This window comes from Anolis sagrei, chromosome 1 (assembly GCF_037176765.1).
Source record: "Anolis sagrei isolate rAnoSag1 chromosome 1, rAnoSag1.mat, whole genome shotgun sequence".
Classification (NCBI taxonomy): Eukaryota; Metazoa; Chordata; class Lepidosauria; order Squamata; family Dactyloidae; genus Anolis; species Anolis sagrei.
This window is the reverse complement of record NC_090021.1, coordinates 26,238,061-26,254,379: the sequence shown is the minus strand read 5'-3', so window position 1 is coordinate 26,254,379 and position 16,319 is coordinate 26,238,061. Positions and strand designations below refer to the sequence as shown.

The 16,319-nt window shown below is 42.9% G+C and overlaps 1 protein-coding gene across 1 annotated transcript in view; it reads left to right on the top strand.

Annotated features, from left to right (window-relative positions):
* TTC7A (tetratricopeptide repeat domain 7A) overlaps positions 1–16,319 on the top strand; it is a 226,727-nt gene that overhangs the window by 82,526 nt on the left and 127,882 nt on the right. The window lies entirely within an intron of this gene.

Below are 16,319 nucleotides of genomic sequence, written 5' to 3'. Positions count from 1 at the left end.
AGAGGTTTGGCCAAGTGCTTGGGGTTGATGAATTGCCTCGCTTTTAATTGATTTGACTGAATAATTAACAGGTTGAAATAAGTCTTGAGGAATCACAATAACAGGTGACAAAACCATCAGGATACTTAATGCACAGCTCACCTCCTGTTGATAGCTGGACCAGCAAATAATTATTTCCTAGGATTTTTTTTTAAAAAAATGTTAGTATTTTAGAGTTGCATGGCCCTAAAGTGCAAAATGCAAAATGTAGTCTCTCTCTCTCTATGTATTATATACACAGACACACACAGACACACACATACACGCAGAGGGGGGGGGGCACTACATTTTTGTTGCACAGCCAGCAGATTCTAGTCAGCGCCCCAAGTCCAAATGCACAAGACTCAAAGACAAGAAGAAAAATGAACAGATTTTTTTTTACTCTTAATAGCAGAGATGGAACATAAACTTGCAATGTTGCATATAAAAAAACAAACAGTGCAAGAAACTTACATAGTCTTTGAAAGTAACACAAAATAAGGTATCTTCATCTTAAGTCAAATATTTTATTTATTTATCGTGTCATCAGCAACCACTGTTTTACAATTCTAACAGAGCAAAACAAACACAGAGATTAAAATGAAAAAGAAAAAAAAGAAAAAAAACCACACTGATTTTGTAAATTTGGTATTTGGTTAAATGTCCTTTGACCAGTATCTGGCCACTTGGAGTGCCTCTGGGGTTGCCGCAAGAAGGTCCTCCATCGTGCATGTGGCAGGGCTCAGGGTGCATTGCAGCAGGTGGTCAGTGGTTTGTTCTTCTCCGCACTCGCATGCCGAGGATTCCACCCTGTAGCCCCATTTCTTAAGATTGGCTCTGCATCTCGTGGTGCCAGAGCGCAATCTGTTCAGCGCCTTCCAAGTCGCCCAGTCTTCTGAGTGCCCAGGGGGGAGTCTCTCATCTGGTATCACCCATGAATTGAGGTGCTGGGTTTGGGCCTGCCACTTTTGGACTCTCGCTTGCTGGGGTGTTCCAGCGAGTGTCTCTGTAGTTCTAAGAAAACTATGTCTTGATTTAAGTCGTTGACGTGCTGGCTGATACCCAAACAGGGGATGAGCTGGAGATGTCTCTGCCTTGGTCCTTTCACTATTGGCTGCTACTTCCCGGCGGATGTCAGGTGGTGCAATACCGGCTAAGCAGTGTAATTTCTCCAGTGGTGTGGGTCGCAGACACCCCGTGATAATGCGGCATGTCTCATTAAGAGCCACATCCACTGTTTTAGTGTGATGAGATGTGTTCCACACTGGGCATGCATACTCAGCAGCAGAGTAGCATAGCGCAAGGGCAGATGTCTTCACTGTGTCTGGTTGTGATCCCCAGGTTGTGCCAGTCAGCTTTCGTATGATGTTGTTTCTAGCGCCCACTTTTTGTTTGATGTTCAGGCAGTGCTTCTTGTAGGTCAGAGCACAGTCCAAAGTGACTCCCAGGTATTTGGGTGCGCTGCAATGCTCCAGTGGGATTCCTTCCCAGGTAATCCTCAGAGCTCGGGATGCTTGTCTGTTCTTAAGGTGAAAGGCGCATGTCTGTGTTTTAGATGGATTAGGGATCAGATGGTTTTCCCTGTAATAGGCAGTAAGAGCACCTAGAGCTTCGGAGAGCTTCTGTTCTACCATCTCAAAGCTCCCTGCTTGAGCAGTAATGGCACGATCGTCAGCATAGATGAAACTCTCTGTCCCTTCTGGCAGTGGCTGGTCATTTGTGTAGATGTTGAACATGGATGGAGCAAGCACGCTCCCCTGAGGCAGGCCGTTCTTCTGTTTCTGCCATCTGCTTCTCTGGCCCTGGAACTCAACAAAAAAGCTCCTGTTTTTAAGTCAAATGAGAGAGCAAAAACATAAACCTTGAGTAAACAGCTCTTCAACCATAGCCTCCTTTAGAGCAGCCTAACAGCTTCTCTCCAACCTGCTCCCAGAGCACAGTCTTTGAGCATAGATCTCAGAGAAACAGCTCTCCTCCACCACCCCACTGTATTCTAAAAACCCATAGTTATACCCCATCGGGTGTGGCTCAAGCTTGCTGGTTGACCTATGTTACCAGCTGCACATAATAATTGCCATCATAAGGTTTTTCTTCAACACACACAATTGGTCCTGTTACAATTTACTGTAACAGTTTTGCATTAAGCAATGCACTTAAGAGCAATGCAACATTCTAAAACATAGATATAGTTATAGGTATAGATATAGTCAAACCACCTCTGGATGATTTTAGAAGGTAAATAAAGAACAGCACTCAAAAACAGTGGAACGCCTGAGAGCAAACAATAAAATTGCCAGTTAACACCTCACAAACAGAGGATGCCTCAGGCAACAACAGCCAGGCTACCTCCATGCAAATACCCTTACTGATTGACTTTGCTGCTTCATGGCTACTCAATGCTATTCAAACTTGCTAATTGCAACATTCACATTTGCTTTTCACAGACAAGGTTTCTTTCTCCCACCCTGGGAGAAATATATATATACACTCCACTTGTTTCACTTCCAACAGACCTCTAAGGATGCCAGACACAGGTGCAGGTGAAACATCAGGAGAGAATGCTACTGGAATACAGCCCAAAAACTTGCATTAACCCAGAGGCCAGATTGCTTTGATTATATCTTCCTGCATGACAGAAGATTGGACTGGAAGGCCCTTGTGGTCTCTTCCAACTCTCTTTTTAATCCTTCCTTCCTTCCTCCATCTCTCGCTTTCTGTATGTAATTCAGTTAGGCACTGAATTACATACACAAAAAGAGAGAAAGATTGTGTCTTCAGTTCAGTAATTCAGTTAGGCACTGATAACATACAGAAACAGAGATGGAGAAAGAAAGAAAGCAACCTAAAATCGGAAGAGAACAAAACTTCCTTTGGTATTGCTTTTGTAGCACATTTTAGGTATTATAGAAACAAAACTAAAAAGAATGATTGTTCATCTTTCAGTCTATGTTTTGAGATGCATTTGTCAAGTCCCAGCCTCTGATTTGGAATTTATAACCTAGAGATGAATACTTTGGATGACTGGGTTGCTGTGAGTTTTCCAGGCTGTATGGCCATGTTCCAGAAGCATTCTCTCCTGATGTTTCACCCACATCTATGGTAGAGGTCTCACAACCTCTGAGGATGCCTGCTATAGATGCAGGTGAAACATCAGGAGAGGATACTGCTGGAACATGGCCATACAGCTGGGAAAACTCACAGCAACCCAGTGATTCTGGCCATGAAAGCCTTCAACAAAGCTTTGGATTACTCTTTTTGGTTTTTAGTTTTGCCTTTGATGTTGTGGTCCTATCTCCATGCCCAGTGTAGTACAGTCAGCCCTTTGTGCCCATGGTTTCAACTACACAGTTTGAAAATATATTCTTTTAATTCCAAAAGCCAAATATTAATGTTTCCATTTTATATATGGATACCACCTTACTGTTCCAGTGTAAATAATGTGACTTGAGCATCAATGGATTTTGGTATCCAGGGTGGGTCCTAGAATCAAACTCTAATGGATCTCAAAGGCCCACTATGTTATATTTACAAGAGCTGTTTCAAAAACTGTTCTTGTTCCCCAAATCAAAGTCTTCTCCAACAGGACTTAGTTAATTAAAAAAATAATCTGGCCATGCTAGCTAAGAGATACATAGAGTCATGGAATTGGAAGAGACCAAGGCTGTATGGCCATGTTCCAGAAGCATTCTTGCCTGACATTTCACCCACATCTATGGTAGAGGTCTCACAACCTCTGAGGATGCCTGCCATAGATGCAAGTGAAACATCAGGAGAGAATGCTGCTGGAACAAGGCCATATAGCTGGGAAAACTCACAGCAACCCAGTGATTCTGGCCATGAAAGCCTTCAACAAAGCTTTGGATGGCAATCCAGCCCAACCCACAAAAGCCAAAACTGCAAATGTGGAGGGGCAGCTTCAAAGTGCTCACCAATATTTTCCAACCTGGCCCTCCACAAAGTTAGTTTACAGCTTGCGCTAACCATTCCCTACGTTGACTGGGAATTAGGGAAGATGTAGTGGGTTGCTGTGAGTTTTTGGTGCTGTATGGCCATGTTCCAGAAACAATCTCTCCAATTTCACCCACATCTATGGCAGGCATCCTCAGAGGTTGAGGGGGTCCTCTGAGGATGCCTGCCATAGATGTGGGTGAAACGTCAGGAGATAATGCTTCTGGAATATGGCCATACAGCCTGGAAAACACATCAAGCCAGTGATTCTGGCCATGAAAGCCTTTGACAACACGGGGAAGATGTAGTCCAACATATCTGAAGGGCAGATTGAAGGAGACTGAGATATGTTAGAATTACCTATACAAAAATAATAACATATTTTTAAAATTAAGCTAATATGATTCCCATCATTCATCCACAGCAAACCCTAATGCTCTTGCCTTGGGAATGCTTCATCCCTAAATATAATTATTACAGTAATTTTGTGCACTCAGAGTGTACAGTAATAATACTGGAATGAGATCATTGTAAGAGGAAGTCCAGCAAGATAGTCCCCCCACCCGCACAGTAGTATGTATTATGTAAAAAGCTGGGTGTGACCAAGTATCTGATCTAACCCTCTAACAGAAAGTGAAGAACTGTTTGGCTATGAAAATATCAAGCCTCTTCATTTTTCAAGAAGCTCAGTTATGTGACTTATTCTGTGTATTTTCAGAAAGCTATAAATATATTGTTAGTTTTGGAATAAATTTAGAAATGTAATTGCCAGTTAGCTACAAGACTTGAGATAGGGAGGAAGCAGGGAGAAGGAAAGAGCCAGAACATCACATCTAAGTGAACAGACTCACTAGATGTGCTCTTTCCCTCCATCTGATTGGATAGCTGAGCTCCCTCGTTGTATTTGTTTTATTTTTTAAAAAGCAACTTTGCTTAACACGTTTTTTAAATCCTCATCGTTTTATTAATTACAGCACATTTGGAAAAGTGGAAAGCAGATTTTCATACTAGTTAATCAAGCTGCCATTTAATGTACCTTCCTGCCTTTTGCGTGTGGAATGGTGGAGTTCGTTAGCAGGTGGAATGAATATTAATTGGGCAAAGCAAAGAGATGCAGAGGAGAAACTCAACCCCTGGTGAATCTAGTGAAATATATTCTTAGATGAAGTCATTACAGTTAGAATTAAAAAGAATCCCAAGAACTATGGGCATTTGACTTTAAAAGGGGCAACATGGTTAAAGGTATATAAAACGTCAGAGAATTACGGTATTATGGACCATGGAAACCAAGGCTGTCCCTCTGCCACTCTACGCAGAGAAGGGGAGCATACTCATATTGACCTGTGGATAAATCAACCCACAGGTCAACATGAGTATAAGGTTGACTTTTTGCCTACAATTTCTAGGAGTAATATGGTATTCTTGCTACAACTTCTAATTGTGTCGGATTATGGATGGGGAGGTGGCTTGAAATGGGTACTGTGATTTACAGTCCATTGAAAGGGGTGCCATGCAAAGAGGTAGTGTTGAGAGTTATAAGTAGATATCGAGGGGTATAACCTCTTTCACAGAAACCGAACAAAGGGGAGAGGAGGCGGAGTAGCCTTATATGTCAAAAACTCTTATGCTGCAGAAGAAATTCAAGACAGCAATCTGGGAAACCAGCTTAAAATCATCTGGATAAGAATCAAAGGAACTGGGACTCAAAAAGATGTCGTTGTAGGCGTCTACTACAGACCCCCAAGCCAGGAGGAAGATCTTGATGAAGTCTTCTGCCAACAGTTGACCAAACAGGCACAGAAAAGAGATGTAGTAGTCATGGGCGATTTCAACTATCCCGATATTTGCTGGAAAACAAACTCGGCCAAGAGTACAAGGTCCAACAAATTCCTCGCTTGCCTTGCAGACAATTTCATGGTCCAGAAGGTAGAAGAGGCAACAAGGGGATTGGCTACTCTTGATCTCATCCTAACAAATGCTGAGGACCTGATCGATGCGGTCGAAGTGGTAGGATCCTTAGGGGCAAGTGACCATGTGCTCCTGCAATTTGAGGTACAAAGGAAGGCCGAAACTAAGACAAGTCAAACCCGCATTTTGGACTTTAGGAGAGCTGATTTCCAAAAAATGAAGGAAACGCTGAGCAGCATTCCATGGACACAGATACTAAAAGACAAGGGAGCTACGGATGGATGGGAATTTCTCAAGAGTGAAATACTCAAGGCGCAATTGCAAACCGTGCCAACAAAGAGAAAAAATAGGACAAGTGCAAAGAAGCCAGAATGGATGTCCAAAGAACTTCTAACTGTGCTAAGACACAAAAGAGACATGCACAAGAAGTGGAAAAAGGGAGAAATCACCAAAGAAGAATTCAAACAAATAGCCAACGCCTGTAGGGAAAAGGTCCGCAAAGCTAAAGCAAAAAACGAGCTCAGACTTGCCAGGGACATTAAAAACAATAAAAAGGGCTACTATTCTTATGTCAGTAGAAAAAGGAAAAACAAGGAGGCGATAGGACCTCTTCGAGGAGAAGATGGGGCAATGCTGACAGGGGATAGGGAAAAGGCAGAACTACTTAATGCCTTCTTTGCCTCGGTCTTCTCACAAAAAGAGAGTCTTCAACCTCAGCAAGATGGAGTGGATGAGGGATTGGAGGACATCCAACCCCAAATTGGGAAAGAAGTCGTCCAGGAATACCTGGCCGCTCTTAATGAGTTCAAGTCCCCAGGGCCAGATCAACTACACCCAAGAGTATTGAAGGAACTAGCGGAAGTCATTTCGGAACCATTGGCAACCATCTTTGAGAGTTCTTGGAGAACGGGAGAAGTTCCAGCAGATTGGAGGAGGGCCAATGTGGTCCCAATCTTCAAGAAGGGAAAAAAGGACGACCCAAACAACTACCGTCCGGTCAGCCTCACGTCGATACCGGGCAAGATTCTGGAAAAGATTGTTAAGGAAGCGGTCTGCAAACACTTAGAAACAAATGCAGTCATCGCTAATAGTCAACATGGATTTATCAAAAACAAGTCATGCCAGACTAATCTGATCTCTTTCTTCGATAGAGCTACAAGCTGGGTAGATGCGGGGAATGCCGTGGATGTAGCGTACCTGGATTTCAGCAAGGCCTTCGACAAGGTCCCCCATGACCTTCTGGCAAGGAAACTAGTCCAATGTGGGCTAGGCAAAACTACGGTGAGGTGGATCTGTAATTGGTTAAGTGGACGAACACAGAGAGTGCTCACTAATGCTTCCTCTTCATCTTGGAAAGAAGTGACGAGCGGAGTGCCGCAGGGTTCCGTCCTGGGCCCGGTCCTGTTCAACATCTTTATTAATGACTTAGATGAAGGGCTAGAAGGCATGATCATCAAGTTTGCAGACGACACCAAATTGGGAGGGATAGCCAATAGTCCAGAGGACAGAAGCAGGATTCAAAACGATCTTGACAGATTAGAGAGATGGGCCAAAACTAACAAAATGAAGTTCAACAGTGACAAATGCAAGATACTCTACTTTGGCAGAAAAAATGAAATGCAAAGATACAGAATGGGTGACGCCTGGCTCGAGAGCAGTACGTGTGAAAAAGATCTTGGAGTCCTCGTGGACAACAAGTTAAACATGAGCCAACAATGTGATGTGGCAGCAAAAAAAGCCAATGGGATTTTGGCCTGCATCAATAGGAGCATAGTGTCTAGATCTAAGGAAGTAATGCTACCCCTCTATTCTGCTTTGGTTAGACCACATCTGGAATACTGTGTCCAATTCTGGGCACCACAATTCAAGAGAGATATTGACAAGCTGGAATGTGTCCAGAGGAGGGCGACTAAAATGATCAAGGGTCTGGAGAACAAGCCCTATGAGGAGCGGCTTAGGGAACTGGGCATGTTTAGCCTGAAGAAGAGAAGGCTGAGAGGAGATATGATAGCCATGTATAAATATGTGAGAGGAAGCCACAGGGAGGAGGGAGCAAGCTTGTTTTCTGCTTTCTTGGAGACTAGGACGCGGAACAATGGCTTCAAACTACAAGAGAGGAGATTCCATCTGAACATTAGGAAGAACTTCCTGACTGTGAGAGCCGTTCAGCAGTGGAACTCTCTGCCCCGGAGTGTGGTGGAGGCTCCTTCTTTGGAAGCTTTTAAGCAGAGGCTGGATGGCCATTTGTCAGGGGTGATTTGAATGCAATATTCCTGCTTCTTGGCAGGGGGTTGGACTGGATGGCCCATGAGGTCTCTTCCAACTCTTTGATTCTATGATTCTATGATTCTAAGTAAATTCTGAATCACCTTTGGATATGGATCTAATTTATAACAGGGATTCCTGTCTGTTCACTCCAGGCCTTGACAAACTACTGTTCCCAAGGATATTGTCACCCTCCCCCACATAACCTAGTTTAAAGTCCAACTGATCAGGATTGTCAGTCTCTGAGCAGAAACATTCCTTCCTACTTCTGTGACGTGTATCCCATCCAGTGCCAGTAGGCCATTTTGGAAGAGCAGATCATGGTCCAGGAAGCCAAATTGTTCTTCCTGACAACATCTGTGGAACCAGTTATTCACCTCTACTATATTTCTCACTCTTCTTGGACCATGTCATGTAACAGGGAGGAGAGATGAAAGGACCACCTGTACATTTAGATCTTCTAGCTTTCTTCCAAGAGCTTCAAAATCTTTTCTGATCTTTTGAAGACTATGCTTTGCAGTATTGTTGGCTCCTACATGATGAAACTTGAAAGGGGGAGGGTCAGTGGGCTTGATAAGCCTTGCCAGTCGTTATGTGGTGGATTTTAGCCCCGGGGACAGCATATTTTTCTAGATATCTTATCAGTTTTGCAAATCACCACTTCTGTTCCTCTCAGGAGGGAATTGTCTATGACCAACACCTGTTTCCTTTGAGGATTGACAGGGTTCCTTTCCTGTAAGGCGTTTCTCCTGAAATTGGACCCTGTTGCTGAACTGGATTGTGTAACTCTAAACTGGCGGTCTCCTCAGAGACACCCTCCCCCCTGCATTCTTCAAGGGTAATCCGTTCCGAAATGTCCAAGACCCCTTCATTCACAGAATCTTAGAATCAAAGAGTTGGAAGAGACCTCGAGGGCTATTCAGTCCAACCTCCTGCCAAGAAGCAGGAAAATTGCATTTATAACATGTCTTAGTTTGAATCAGAGGAAAATTGGGGAAGGGTGGCTTTTTTCTTTTTTGTTCAGTCTTCTTAATTGTAATAAAAGATCACCTCTTAACAAAAGTTTGCTCTAGGCACTGTCAGGCCTTGATATGCTAATCAAGGTGGTCAGTTGAAACATTCACACCTAGCTCCAGCAGACAAGAGTCCTTTGTCTCACCCTGGTCATTCCACAGATATATAAACCCTTTTTCCTAGTTCCAACAGACCTCATTACCTCTGAGGATGCTTGTGAGATGCAGGTGAAACGTCAGGAGAGAATGCCTCTATACCATGGCCATATAGCCCGAAAAAAACCTACAACAACCCAGTGATTCCGGCCATGAAAGCCTTTGACAATACATTGTAATAAAAAACTTTAATATCTTTTTTAAAAATCCAAAAGCTTGAAAATTTTAATGATGGGGACAAACTTTTGCTTACCAAAGAGTGAAAATCATAGAATCATAGAATCATAGAATCAAAGAGTTGGAAGAGACCTCATGGGCCATCCAGTCCAACCCCCTGCCAAGAAGCAGGAATATTGCATTCAAATCACGCCTGACAGATGGCCATCCAGCCTCTGTTTAAAATCTTCCAAAGAAGGAGCCTCCACCACACTCCGGGGCAGAGAGTTCCACTGCTGAACGGCTCTCACAGTCAGGAAGTTCTTCCTCGTGTTCAGATGGAATCTCCTCTCTTGTAGTTTGAAGCCATTGTTCCGCGTCCTAGTCTCCAGGGAAGCAGAAAACAAGCTTGCTCCCTCCTCCCTGTGGCTTCCTCTCACATATTTATACAGGGCTATCATATCCCCTCTCAGCCTTCTCTTCTTCAGGCTAAACATGCCCAGCTCCTTAAGCTGCTCCTCATAGGGCTTGTTCTCCAGACCTTTTATCATTTTAGTCGCTCTCCTCTGGACACATTCCAGCTTGTCAATATCTCTCTTGAATTGTGGTGCCCAGAATTGGACACAATATTCCAGGTGCGGTCTAACCAAAGCAGAATAGAGGGGTAGCATGACTTCCCTAGATCTAGACACTATGCTCCTATTGATGCAGGCCAAAATCCCATTGGCTTTTTTTGCTGCCACATCACATTGTTGGCTCATGTTTAACTTGTTGTCCACAAGGACTCCAAGATCTTTTTCGCACGTACTGCTCTCGAGCCAGGCATTGTCCCCCATTCTGTATCTTTGCATTTCGTTTTTCCTGCCAAAGTGGAGTACTTGCATTTGTCACTGTTGAACTTCATTTTGTTAGTTTTAGCCCATCTCTCTAATCTGTCAAGATCATTTGAATCCTGCTTCTGTCCTCTGGAGTATTGGCTATCCCTCCCAATTTGGTGTCGTCTGCAAACTTGATGATCCTGCCTTCTAACCCTTCATCTAAGTCATTAATAAAGATGTTGAACAGGACCGGGCCCAGGACGGAACCCTGCGGCACGCTGCTCGTCACTTCTTTCCAGGATGAAGAGGAATCATTGGTGAGCACCCTCTGGGTTTGTCCATTTAACCAATTACAGATCCACCTCACCGTAGTTTTGCCTAGCCCACATTGGACTAGTTTCCTTGCCAGAAGGTCATGGGGGACCTTGTCGAAGGCCTTACTGAAATCCAGGTACGCTACATCCACGGCATTCCCCGCATCTACCCAGCTTGTAACTCTATCAAAAAAAGAGATCAGATTAGAAGAAAATGTTCTTAACATGTATATAAAGAGTAAGAAGAAGGAATAAATGTCAGAAAACACAAGCTGCAAAATATGTGTTTGCCCAAGAGCAAGATTTTTCTGCCTTCTCAATGGCAAAGTTGATTTTGCTATTTCATGATGTGTGATGTGTTCTGTATACAATCCTGATGCACTACTTACATAAATGGTAGACTCGATTAGGGATTCTCAGTCTCTGGATCTCAAGATGTTTTGGACTTCAGCTTCCAGAATCCCTGATCATTGACTGTTCTGTCTCAGTCTTCTGAGAAGTGAAGTCCCAAATGTGTGGAAAATTAAAGTTTGGAAACCATGGACTAGATGGACATTTCTACCCATCATTAATCTTGTACCTTGGTGAATCTCCTTTAGCTCTGGAGCTTAGTTTTACCACCCCTTTTTACTTTTCCTTCTGATTTCTTTAGTTCTGAGAACCATTTGGAGGTCTTTAAAAAATCCCAATGCTTTCTTGCCTCCCTAGTTGTTCCATGCCATCAGTGTAGTTGCCCGCAGTGATGCTAAATTACAGTTGGTGAACACTCTTGGTTTTTGTTGTTGTTGTTGTCTTAAATGTAGAGTGTATAATTTAACAAGTGTGGCTTTAGTTTCTGGAAGGAGATGGAGAGAGGGCGGAAAACAAAGAGAAGCAGCATGCCAGGATGTGCCCATTGAATACCAGCTGGGCGGCTGCTTGCCAGGGGACAGCTGCACCTGCTGTTCTGTACTCCCTTGTCAGCATGCCCCTGGGCTTGGATCAAACATGCATTCCAAAACCTGCTGTAAAATAACATGGTAAGCTAGAAAAGGCCTCCCTCTGTCTCAGGGGAAGCAGCTCTCGAGGGTTTCAACTGTGAACAAAATGCACCGTTTTCTCCGACGATGATGGCAGTGGAGAGAGAGGAAGAGCACAGATTATTATATTTTGCGGTGGCTGAACACAGCTTGTTGGCACTTCTTGCTGAGTGTTATACAACTTCCCCTCATTCTTTCTGACAGCTAAGGAGTCCTTGTACTCAGCAATCTTTTAAGGTAGCCCGAGGCTTCTTTGTCTCTGGAAATTTCCTCTGGTGCAATGTTCTAGAACCTAGCTAACACCTTGTGTGCCAGTCACCCTGTTTGGTTAAATGTCAGCATTGGTGGGGCGGGGAGCAGAAAAGAGGGAAGCCGGGCTAAATGAATGCTTAGCAACTTCTTGCTTGCTTTTGGTCTCCCACCTCTCATTTCTACCATCATATCCCCATTCCTATGCCACGTCTCCCTTTTTATGTTCAGGGAGGCTGGTTAGTTTGTGTCAAGCAGGCAGCAGTTGCTAGGTTGTAGCAATGGCAGCCTTAGAGCTGTCCATCCTGGGTCACCTTGTTGCCCTCAAGCCAACTTGAGAAGGTTTGTATCCATTGTGTGCCCAATATACCCAATTGAGTTCAGAAGGAAAGGAAAGTGTATCAGACAAATTTGTGGAATTTTAGGTCTGTTGATGGGTATTAGTTGCAGCAATTCCACGCAAGAGCATTAATCATATAAGGCAGTTTGCTACTGACATAGCTTGGAGTCATTGCCTTTGGGAGTTATGAAACGTAATCGAAAGAATGCTGGAAGATTGTAATTCTAGATATTATCCCCAAAGTAATTCTCCTAAAGTGAGTGCTGTATCCCAATTACAATGGAGCAAAATAGCAGCGAATACTTTCCTTGTGGGCTTTTCAAGAGTGTCTGGTTGGTCATAGTGGAAAGGAGCATTCTGGAGTAAATGGAAACTTAACTAGAGCTCAGTGAACTTTCATCCTCTTCTACTATTGATGAGGAACCCATGACTATCAATGTTATTGAACATCATATAAACCAGACATTGTATTTGTGAGTGACAGTATTGTGTAGCAATGCACTTAATCAGTGGGACCACCAATATTTATTTATTTATTTATTTCAAAGTTTTATATACCGACCTAATCACCTCTTTTGAGGGACTCAGACCGGTTTCCAACCATAAAAACACATACAATCGGTAAAACATCATAGTTCATATTACAATGACACATTAAAACAACAAATATATTCAAAACTACAGTGGTCAGTCGTCATACTAAAATCAATTATCAATTATACCAAATACACAGCATCGGCTGACAATATGTCAAATGTTTCTAAGTATAAGAGCCCAGGAAGTTCAATTTAAACAAATATTCAACTTCAGAAAGGTAGATAGGTCAAAATTCTCATATATGCTAGATGACAAAATTATACCGGTCATCTCAATCACTGAGGACCACAAGTGCTTTATTGAAATAGTAAAAACCTGCTTTATTGAAATAGTAAAAACCTGCTTTATTGAAATAGTAAAAAGAATTACCACCTCACTCACTTCATAGGTAATCTGCTACAAAACAGAAGCTTTTTTGTTGAGTTCCAGGGTCAGAGAAGTAAACGGCGAAAACAGAAGAACAGCCTGCCTCAGGGGAGCATGCTTGCTTCATCAATGTTTAACATTTACACAAATGATCAGCCACTGCCAGAAGGTGCAAAGCGTTTTATTTATGCTGACGATCGTGCCATCACCGCTCAAGCAGGGAGCTTTGAAATGATTGAACAGAAGCTCTCCAAAGCTTTAGGTGCTCTTACTGCCTATTACAGGGAAAACCAGCTGATTCCTAATCCAGCTAAAACACAGACATGTGCTTTTCATCTTAAGAACCAACAAGGATCTCAAGCTCTGAGGATTACCTGGAGCATTGCAGCACACCAAAATACCTGGATGTTACTCTGGATGACTGTGCTCTGACTTACAAGAAGCGCTGCTTGATTATCAAGCAAAAAGTGGGTGCTAGAAACAATATCATACAAAAGCTGACGGCACAACCTGGGGATCACAACCAGATACAGTGAAGACACCTGCCTTTGCACTTTGCTACTCTGGTGCTGGATACGCGTGCCCAATGTGGAATATATCTCACCATGTTAAAACAGTGGATGTGACTCTTATTGAGACATGCTGCATTATCACAATATGCCCATGCCATACATCACTTGAGATATTCTACTGTTTAGCCACCTGAAATCTGCTGGGGAAGTAGCAGCCAGTAATAAAAGGACCAAGGCATTGACATATTTGGCCCATCCTCCTTTTGGATATGAGCCAGCATGCCAAGGCCTTAAATCAAGAAATAGCTCCCTAAGATCTACAGAGATACTTGCAGGAACACCTCAGCAAACAAGAGTCCAATAGTGGCAGGTTAAAATCCAGAACCTCAATTAGTGGCTGATACTGGATGAGAGACTCCCTCCTGAGCACATAGAAGACTGGGTGAACAGACAGCGCTCTGGTACCCCGAGATGCAGAGCCTATCTTAATAAATGGGTTTGCAAAGTAGAGTCCATGACACGTGAGTGTGGAGAAGAGCAAACCACAGACCACTTACTACAATGCATTCTGAGTCCTGCCACATACACAATGCAGGACCTTCTTACAGCAGCACCAGAAGCACAAGCTCCTGGTCAAAGGAAATTTAGTATAATACCAGGTTTTAACTTTGGTTGTGGTTTTTTATACATTATAACCGTGTTCTCAATTCTTTTCTGACACAACAAATAAATAAATTTATTTATAGCACCATGATTCTATTTAAATTGCTCTTGGAAAATCCTTTGGAGTCTAGAGATTTGTTGTTCACGGAAAGCTCTTAGCTAGAGAGATCTAATGCCTCACCAAACTCGGAATTCAGTAGGCTGTAGCAATTACAACAGATGGGGAATCATCATCAGACTAAAACAGAGTAGTGCAAAAGTAGACTGGCTAGATGATGGTTAAGGATGTGGGTGTTGTCATTCAAGAGCATTTGGATGACTGTGGTTTCCTTAAGCCTTCTCTATATGCCTCCATCCAGTGCTTTTCATTATTATTGCTGGTGAACTTTTATGAACAATTTCCAGAAGTAGTTTATTATTATTCACTAGCCGTCCCCTTCCACGCATTGCTCTGGCCCAGTCTGTGTATATATGCATTTTGTGTGTATATATATTTGTGTATATATGTGTGTTTGCATATATATATGTGGCTTTCTGCATGTGTTGTAACATATTGTTTTTATTTTTTTGGCTTTTTAAGTCTCTTCTGCTGTATCTTTCAGTGTTTTTATGAGTGATGGTAACTTGTTGGCCTGATAGGTGTATTGTGTCCAAATTTGGTGTCAATTCATCCAGTGGTTTTTGAGTTATGTTAATCCCATAAACGAACATTACATTTTTATTTATATAGATTTCATTTCACCCCACGCTTCTTTGATGGAGTTCAAGGTCCATCTTATGACTTCATATTTTACCTGACAATAGCCCTGTGAGATCACTGGTATGCATCTCCACATCTAAAATCTGCCGATTTCCAACCATTGTGTCACATTAGTGTATAGCTCATTAATTTTATCTATAGCTAGCCTGAGTCACTAGGAGCTCTTCTAATGTTGTTGCACTACAGTTGCTATTGTCCTTTATCGTTGATAGTTCTATGGCTATGCAAGGAGCCCTTTTAATGTTATCCATACTGCACTTGCCATCACCCTTCACTATTGATTGTTCTGGCCATATCAGTTGGAATTTGTGGTGCTATAAAATCCAAAAGTACTTAAGTTGCCCACCTCTGCATTACAGAATTAGTGAGCAATTTTAAATGTGACCACACTAAAAATGGGCTAAATTGTAGACAAACCCTTTGTTCATAACCATAATGCAAAACAAGCTCTGTGGAAGTTTTTTTAATTAGTTGGCTAGAACGTTTCTGGCAGCCGAAATTGTTTTTAACCTTTACAGTGTGAAGGAGATAACCAAACTGCTGAGTTATTGAAAAGACTGGGCACCAAGAATGCCTTTTCATCAGGTCCTTAAATATTTGTGTCCAACCTGGTTCGGTTCCAAGTTAGAAACCATTAAAGATAACTTGAGCCTCTCATCAAAGCCTTCAAGATGCAGGAACTTTCCAATAATTCTAAGCTTTGCTGCCTGGCTCATAACCCAGAGCTGACACTGCTGATTATTGCTGACGAAACCTGCCACCTTCCCTGAGAGCTAATGAGGCAGACACCGCAAGACTTTCAAGTATGTCCTGCATTTCCTGTCTGCAGTGGCTCTTCTGACTTTAGGAGATAGGTAAGAAAGAAAGGTTGTTGCAGCCGAAGACAGAGGTAGGCAGACCAGAGCTCACAGAATCATAGATTTGCTCAGCCGAAAGGCTGATGGGGTTACACTCCCCCTGAAGACGCAGGTTCGCAGCTTGGGAGTGATCCTGGATTCATTACTGAGTCTGGAACCCCAGGTCTCAGTGGTGGCCAGGAGAGCTTTTGCACTATTAAAACTTGTGCACCAGACTTGGGAAGTCTGATCTGGCCACGGTGGTCCATGATCTTGTTACATCCCAAATAGATTACTGAAGTGTGCTCTACGTGGGGTTGCCTTTGAAGACTGTTTGGAAACTTCAACTAGTCCAATGGGTGGCAGCTAGATTGGATCATC